Source organism: Engraulis encrasicolus, chromosome 17, assembly GCF_034702125.1.
Source record: "Engraulis encrasicolus isolate BLACKSEA-1 chromosome 17, IST_EnEncr_1.0, whole genome shotgun sequence".
NCBI lineage: Eukaryota > Metazoa > Chordata > Actinopteri > Clupeiformes > Engraulidae > Engraulis > Engraulis encrasicolus.
In genome coordinates this window covers 18867388-18876614 of record NC_085873.1, presented here as the reverse complement: position 1 = coordinate 18876614, position 9227 = coordinate 18867388, and the positions used below count along the sequence as shown (strand labels likewise).

Here is a 9227-nt window from a genome sequence, read left to right as displayed (position 1 = left end):
AGTATCACCATACAACATGGTCTCAAAACACTGTAAAACAAAAATAAAATAAAATAAAATAAAATAAAATAAAATAAAATAAAATAAAATAAAATAAAATAATGAATTAACTTCTAAAAGATAATAAAAGAAAATTATGTGGAAAATGAAAATGATGGGGAAATAATCAAACGGTAGGCCATGGAAATTTAAACAAGCAATACTAAACAATACTAAAAAAGTATTGTAAAGTATAGAAATAGGAACCTAAGATAAAAGACAAAATTATTAACAAAAGACCAATGCATTTCATGCAAATAGACTGTGTTGTTATTGAAAAACACGCGCCGAGTCAGCCCATTCATACACAGATCTACTAAATTCTCAGATAAGCTATCTGTGTTGGAGAGAAACTGTGGGTTTTGTTTTCAACTTTTTTTGACACCTTTAGTAGAGACATCCGCAACATCTCAGGTATCCGGAGGTTGAGAGAGCTGTCATGCTCTATCCTGTCAGGACTAAACCTACAGACAATGCTTGACATTTTTTTTGTCATCTTCATTGGTCCTGGTTAGCATCCGTGAAAGCTTACGCTAGCACTAGCTAGGCATGGCGCTACACTGCCCTGCACTGTGCTCCCAGGATAGTTGGGTCATTTATAGAAGTTCCGTGACCGTGGAGAGGAAAGGTTCGTTTCTCACTGGATTTGTCATCTATAAAGGTTAAATAACAAAATGAGCCGGGGTGCCCCTCACAAAAATGTGGGGAAATTTTTGTAGAGCCCTATATCCAAAATGGCTGCTGCCAGCCAAGCGGGAAATTTACTTTTTAATGGTTTTGCCCACAGTGCTGCATAATAAATGGTTTTTGAAACTATTTGGGTCAATTCACAAATGATGTAGATTTATTGATTTGACCTATTTTTGACCTTCAAATTCAAGATGGCTGCCACTTTTGGCTCTTTAAATGTCAATTTTTCAAAATTGTCAGAGAGCCTTAATATTAGGCTCAAATGAAAGGTCTGCTGATACTGAGTTCAGTTATGGACAGTAAAATTACAAGTAGGCTATGCAGAAGTCATCTGAAAGGTAAAAAATATCAAGGGTTGTGGTTGATGAGAATTAAACTGCTGATTAGTCGGGTCATAATGTGAGGTTCCGTGACCATCCTCTGGCAAGGATGTTTTGATGATTGATTTGACCTCTATGGACCCTTTAGAAAAGATTTAGCCCCCATGTCCCTCCCAGAAATCCTGGAATTTTTTACTAGAGAGGCAAATTCAAAATGGCGTCCAGCGCCATCTCTAAAAAAATAACTTTTGATCTGAATGACATAGAATCATGTATGAAGACACTTTTTCATACAAGTCAACCATGAGGATTCCAAATCTGACATCATTTTTGATATACAACTTTGGTTTGACCGTGAAATTCAAGATGGCTGCCATCTAGAACAGTCGTTTTCAACCTTTTTAGGCTGTGACCCCCCAAAACAGTCATATTTTGACTGGGGACCCCTACTCCATTGGTGATGGTCTTTTACATTGAGAGTCCTTATATTGACATCCCACCCCCCCAAAAGGGGATCTCAACCCACAGGTTGAGAACCACTGCTCTAGTACATAGAACATTTCATAGGACATTTTCCAAGCATTCTTGCATAAAGAAGCTTGTTGAGGGACTCAAAGCAAGAGCTGCTGAAATGGACAGAAGTTCTCTCAAAAGTAGTGATAAGCCTGGTTCAAGACAGTCAACCTTAGCTCCCTGAGCTGCAAGAACACCATGTTGTTGGGGAACGTGTGGCCTTATTCACCTTATTCAACCTCAATGGCATATACAGGAAGATGCAAGGCAGCAAGGTCATCCAGAAGATCTCCGTCCAACCTATTGCGATTAAAGAACCCCATGTTGCTCTAATTGACATGGGCATGATCTGGAGGATGGCAACTCCATTGGACACAGGACGCATGGGTGCCGCGAGGGGGGGAAAGTTGTTACAGATTCTAAGGGCCTGACAGCACTGACAGGCCCGCTGGAAGGATGCTGATAACAAAATTTGTCATTTAGGGGGCCCAAAATTTGAATCTTTCATGGGGCCCAAAATGTTTAGCGGCGCCCCTGACAGGACGGCACGTCATACAAGTGGTTGGGCTGTGTCAAAAAGGTGTCATCCATCATCCTTGCCCGCCATTCTCATTCTCACCATGTAATCAATGTCAATGATCCCTGCATCTCTGGTCCAGCATCTCTCTTCCTAATGCTCACGCCCAGCATGCCACAGCATAGGAAAGCACACTAGCCATGACAGACTGGTAGAAAATCTGCAGGAGTGCGTTGCAGACATAAATTATCTCAACTTCCTCAGGAAATAGAGCCTACTCTGCACTTTCTTTTAGACTGTGTGTGAATTTACTGACCAGTCTAATTTACTTTTCTGATGTACCCCCAGGTATTTGTAGGTGCAGACTGTTTTCACTGTCTCCCCCTCAAAAGATACAGGCACAAGGGGTGGGGTGGACCAACAGAAATCAACGACCATTTCCTTGGTTTTGGTGGTGTTCAACTGCAACTGGTTGGTCCCGCACTATCTAACAAAGTTCTGCACCAGGCCCCTGTACTCCCCCTCCTGCCCATCTTTAATACATCTCACAATGGCAGTGTCATCTGAGAAGAGTAGTTTGCGTTCACGAGACAGGTGATCTATGCACACAAGAAGAGTAGCACCATGGCTGAAGCCTCTGCTTCCAAGTGGAAGACCATGAAGACTTGAGAGTCTTTTATCCGTCTCCCTTCAGATGCAAACATCTTACGCCAACATGGCCTTCTTGACAACTACTTGGCGTACCTAGTGCGCCACTCCACACTGGCAGGCAAGGATGCTGGAGACACCTTTTGGACATAGTCCAACCAATTGTATGGTGTGGCGTCCTGTGTCTGCCAATCTTCTACTGATGGAGTTGCCATCCTCCAGATCATGCCCATGTCAATTAGAGAAACATAGGGTTCTTCAATCACAATATGTTGGAGGGAGATCTTCTGGATGAGCTTGTTCTTCTGCGTCTTCCTCTATATGCCATTGGGGTTGAATAAAGCCACACATTCCTCAACAACACAGTCTTCTAGCAGTTCTGAGAGCTTCACACGTTTGACTGTCTTCAACCAGGTTGATGGCTGCTTTGAGAGAACCATTTCAGCATTTTTTTGGGGGGGTGGGGGGGGGGGGGGATAACGTAAGGACTCTCAAAGTAAACTACCATCACTGCATCTAAAGCTATCAACAAACAATGCTAAAACATTGGCCAAATTGTCAAATCATATTTAAAAAGCCAAACATTGTGAAAATTGCCTACCTACAAGCACACTACGCCTTATAATGTGAGGTATTGTATGCTTGTATATCAGCTATTTTCTCAATATCTATGTATGAGGAATGGAGCTACACAAATTGGGGGATCCCCAGTCCAGTTTTGCAGGGTCACGGCCAAAAAAAGGTTGAAAACGACTGTTCTAGATGGCAGCCATCTTGAATTTCATGGTCAAAACAAAGTTGTATTATCAAAATGACGTCAGATTTGGAATCCTCATGGTTGACTTGTATGAAAAAGTGTCTTCATACATGATTTTAAGTCATTCAGATTAAAAGTTATTTCTTAGAGATGGCGCCGCGGACGCAATTTTGAATTTGCGTCTCTAGCAAAAAATGCCGGGATTTCTGGGAGGGACATGGGGGCTAAATCTTTTCTAAAGGGTCAAATCAATCATCAAAACATCCTTGCCAGAGGATGGTCACGGAACCTCACATCATGACCCGACTTATAAGCAGTTTAATTCTCATCAACCACAAACCTTGATATTTTTACCTTTCAGATGACTTCTGCATAGCCTAGGCCTACTTTACTGTCCATAACTGAACTCAGTATGAGCAGACCTTTCATTTGAGCCTAATATCAAAGCTCTCTGACGATTTTGAAAAATTGACATTTAAAGAGCCAAAAGTGGCAGCAATCTTGAATTTGAAGGTCAAAAATAGGTCAAATCAATAAATCTACATCATTTGTGAATTTCTTGACCCAAATAGTCTCAGAAACCATGTATTATGCAGCATTGTGCGCAAAACCATTAAAAAGTAAATTTCCAGCTTGGCTGGCAGCAGCCATTTTGGATATAGAGTTCTACAAAAATTTCCCCACATTTTTTTGAGGGGCACCCCGGCTCATTTTTTTATATAACCTGTATAGATGCCAAATCCAGTGAGAAACAAACCTTTCCTCTCCACGGTCACGGAACTTCTATAAATGACCCAACTAGGAGGTGCTACGTATGTAATAGCAGTGTGGGGGTGTGGTAGCCTGGGAGTACCCATGCTGCCTTGCGCATTCTTTTCGAATTGCTGGACAGCCTGGGGACCCAGGCAGAAATCTTTACATCGAAACGGGGGCCAATCACAGAGCGAGGAGGCACGAAAGACGATGACGCGTACTAGTCGACAAACGGAAGTTAGTTGCTAGTAGTTTTTCGCGAATCCATCATGGCGGCAGCAGAAGCGAAGCTATCTTTCGGAGAAGCTCTGGACAGTGTTTTGAATAGTTTGGAACGTAAGTTCACTTAGAAAGACGAACAGCGCTTAGCGTTAGAGTCGTTTGTCGGCGCAAAGGACGATGTGTTAGCCTTACTACCGACTGGATTTGGTAAAAGTCTTATTTACCAACTCGCTCCGTTGGTTGCGAAGGTGATGGGGGTTAGCGAGACCCCGGTCGTTGCTGTGGTTTCGCCATTAATAGCGCTGGTGGAGGACCAAATAAAGGAGGCAATCGACATTGGAATATCTGCAACACAGCTGGGTCAAGACAATGAAACGGCGATTGAGAGATGATGCCGTTATAAGATTCTGTTTGGCAGTCCCGAGGCCTGGCTGAGCGCGAAGTGGGAGGACGTGCTAGCCACCGATGTATACAAGACCAACCTGACCGGCGTATACTAGTTGTCGATGAAGTCCATCTTACTTATATAAATGGTAAGTGTTATTTCTTGATATCATTGTCCTTATGTCTGTACCTACTGTGGTTGTCACAATGTCACATTATGGGTTCATTTTCGATATCAATTTAATGTTACAGTGAGTAAAGGCACAGCTTTAGTCGTTTGGGTAGGGTGCGCAAATCCAAAAACTCCTTGCAGTTGAAGAAGCTAGGGCTGCACGGGATTCAGACGTATAGCCCCATGGGCTCCCCCTGATTATATTTCACGTGTTCTTATCATATGCATGCACTCCCCCCTGATTATATTTCACGTATTCTTATCAAAACATGCCCAGGATCTTCATCGGGGATATAACTTAGGTGAGAGACAGAGAGAGAGCTTCCATGCTTAACCTAACTACCCCCTAACTAGGCCCTAAGTGTAATGTAATGTTTTGCCTTTTGTATGAATAGGCACAGGTCAAGACACCAGTCTGTCTAATTGACTGACACCTTTTGGTGCCCTGCCTGGACGGGTGTAAAATAAGGTCATCTGATAAGTTATAGGCCACAGCTCCTTCCTGTTACCCATATGCCTGATTAAGATCCAGGGTGATCGAAATATTGCGTGTTTTAATTAATACAGTTTATTTTTTTGGAGCATATCCAGCAGTGTGCAGACTTGAGTAGCACAGCTCTCGGTTGTGTGCACAAGTATCATCAGCCTACCTGAGAAAAATATGTTTTTGCTACATTTGTTAAGCAGGCCTAACTTCAGAAGGGCAATCATTTTCCACTGCAAATGACTAACATCTCTACACTTTACTTGTGGTTTTCTTTTCTCAAACAGGAGGAAGGCTGAGAAAGGACGGAAGGCTTTTAGGGAAAGCTTTGCGAGGTTGGGGAACTGAGAGCCATCGTGAAACCAGGTGGGTAATATTAACACCTTTTTTCAGATCATTCTAACCTTACCTACCGAAGACATTTTATTTCACTGAAAACTTTAACTCACTCAACTCATTAATCTTTTGAAGAGCAGTTTTCTAATCATGGTATTGCTACTGTGATATCACACCTCTCACCCCATTGATTATGCAGTGTTCTAAACTTTCTAACCCAGGTAACCCACGACAACAACCGGGGGGGATGGGCTGACAGGTAAGAAGTAGTGGAGACACCAGAGAATAGGACTGTTGACAACCCATAAGCTCTGAAGCCACAATTCTGAACAGCTATGACTGTAATGCAAATGATTTCCATGTTGTGATGTTGTTCTTGTATTCTCTTATTTTGTAGAAACACCGGTACTGGCATTGACTGTGTCTGCGGAATTGCACTCAAGAGAAATTGTCAGGAGACCGCTCCAACTCCAAAACCCAGTTGACATCATTGCCAGCCCCAATCGACCCAACATCAGACTCTCCATAAGACGACTTTCGAGTGAGTCACTGGACTGTTTCGACTGGCTCGTGAAGGACTTGACAGAGAAAGGAGTGGAGATGTCACCAGTCAATATATACTGCCGGACAATAAACACGAGGGAGAAAACGATGCTTAAAGAAAGTCTAAATGGCTGCTTTAGGAAAGCCCTGTATGTACATTTTGAGCCTCACGTGTCCAGTGTGGAGCCTGGCCATTCCTGCTGCACCTATTGCCACTCATTATGCAAGTGTAACTCTGACTGTTGCTCTGTGCCAAAACCCAACTTTGAAATACCCAAACAAATCCCGTCACCTGTGCAGAAATGTCACATTGGAAGAGCAGGGACTGGTCAGACAGCTTTTGGAGTATAGGGATAGCCTGATTGCACTAGGTGAACACCTTTACACAAATGCCTCATTCTGCACTGGTTTCAGCAATGTACTAATTTACTCAGTTTTGGAAAGTCTTTGTGATATGACATGACTTGTCATGCAGAATCTCCCTGTATTTGACATAAAACATGGCCATACGCATTGTTCACAAAGTATTTAAAGATTTTGATGTGTGTGAATTCCCTGACATTCCTGAAAAACCATACCTGTCACCAGACATGGACTTTCCAGTGTATTTTGATGTTGAGGATGAGGATGCTGAAACCTCTCTAAGCAGCATTGAGTCAGGCTTATCCATGCTTCCATTATCAGATTAAGTACAGAGCCACTGTAAATAATTGTAAATAACTGCACACTTGTGTATATATAGTAAATATCATTCTGAATAAATACTTTTTACATTTTTAAACTACATGTTGTAATGTGTTCCCTGAAAACTAATGAAGAGACAGCTTGGTAAAGGAAATGATTTTAATGAAGGACAATGACTTAGAATAACAAACAAGAATAACAAACTATTTCAAAGCAAGAAAATAGGAAAGTAATTAAGTAAAACTTATTTTAATAATTTTGGCATTCACCTTTTTGAAGACGCCGTACCAACATTGACGGTCGCCTGTAAGGCAGCATGGGTGTTACCTGGCTAGACAAACAGTACAAATAACTCAAAGGACACTGCACCATTCATTCAGTTTGCTGCTCATCCACGTCCACAGTGCCTTGTGATCGAGCTTTGCCAACAAGTCATTTCGGAAGCCAGGGAATGCAGTAGATGTGCGACCTGGTTTCTGTTTAAAAAGTTCTGCCTCTTGCAGTGTGTCCACCAAGGTGAGGATGTCTTGTCATGTCCACATGGTGAGCTCCACTTGGTCTTGTTATGCCCAGCTCCTTGTCAGTGCCTGCCATCATCTGTTTAAAGAAATAAGTGGATACCAAGGCTTAGGCTATTAAAAACAGAATATGTTCAGATAATCTAGGCCCATTATTACAGTACACATTATGGTAAATTAATACAGTAAGGGGGAGGGTTGGAGTGAGGGTCGTGTCAGTGAGTGTAGGGGGGCTGTGAAATGCTCTCCCCTCTATCGATTGACTGGGACAACTACCAAACCGTGCTCATTTTCTGGACTTTTTAAATGACTAGTTAATGGCAGATCAGTAAGAAAACCTAAACAAGAACTGTTACGTTGTCTATGAAGAGATTATAATGTAATAGTGAGCGAGCATTGAATTTAAGGAGCTGGAGCTACCAGTTGGAGCGATTGAACAGAGTAAACTGGATACCTGAGTTGGCACTTGGAGTCGGTGGGTTTGGCAATGTCTTTCTTCCTCCCATTGCCTGAATATTAGGTGAATCCTTTCCGAGCCTGTTTATGACTGAGGCGCAACGCGAACAACATCTCCTTGACTGTCCCGACACGGAGGATACAATCAAGCGTAGGAACGCCAGCCTGTTCGAAATAGTTGTTTCTTTTTTCAATGCGAACATGTCAGTTGAATGTCCATATGTAGATGGTGGTCCTTCTCATTTGTCTTGCACAAACGGCAAAAATCGTCTGGCGCCATTGTTGATTTCTAGACTGTTTTAGCTTCTTCAATTTCTGTGGCTTCTTGCAGATAATTTCCTCGTCGCGATATACACACGCAAAGAAAATGGAATCTTGTACAAGAACGACAACTAGCTGGTGTGGCCAGGAGTGGCACTGCAGCTATGTTATCGCAGCCAAGTAAATAATGAATGGGTGCCAATGGGGCTGTACGCTTCTCTTAGAACTATCTGCCCGTGTGATTTTTTCCCTGGAAACAATGAAGTCGCGTTCGATAGATATGAGTAAGTGAAAGCATTTGCCGACACGTTTGCATCTTGTCAAGTGTTAGATTCGTGAAAATGACCCTTATTTCAACTATAGCAATGACATAACACGTGACAATCGACTTTACGGCACTACGCCATTTGTTTTGTAGTTTTAAGTCTGACTTCAGATGTCGATGTGTTTAAAGTTATGTTAGGATTGTTGCGGACACCTGTTATTTATTGCATTTAAGGTGGTGGAAAAGCGGCATGTGTACATGGGGTAAAGGAAATGACTGCGCTCATCCTTAAGAATTTGGGCACCTTCAATTAACATGTTGGGCGGTGGTGGGGGTTGAGGTGTGTGACCGTAGATGTCTCTGCTAGGAGGATCAGTCAGAGTACGTCTCTCGTCAGCTCTGGTCGTGAATAGTCGCAGAGATTCCTCAGCCAGCAGGTATTAGCCGAATGCTAGCGTGTTGCAGGACAAAACTAACGCGTCTTTGGGAGAACAAAGCCATGTCAGGAACCTTTAACTTCACTTCTAATACAACTTCCATGATAAGGTACAGAATGTGCACACATCTTTACAAACCAGAGAACAGAATCGTCACAAATCCCTGCTGAGCCATTTAGCCCAATAGGCTCCCATTCATATTTTACTTGGCTGCGTGCGCCAACGGGG

The 9227-nt window shown here is 42.6% G+C and overlaps 1 long non-coding RNA gene across 1 annotated transcript; it reads right to left on the bottom strand.

The window, feature by feature from the left end:
* Positions 1-7207: 7207 nt before the first annotated feature.
* Positions 7208-8075, bottom strand: LOC134467301 (uncharacterized). The gene is made up of 2 exons (XR_010038508.1): positions 8035-8075; positions 7208-7659 (listed from the first exon to the last, which is right to left on the bottom strand). It is a non-coding gene; the product is annotated as an uncharacterized LOC134467301 (long non-coding RNA).
* Between the last annotated feature and the right edge of the window lie 1152 nt (positions 8076-9227).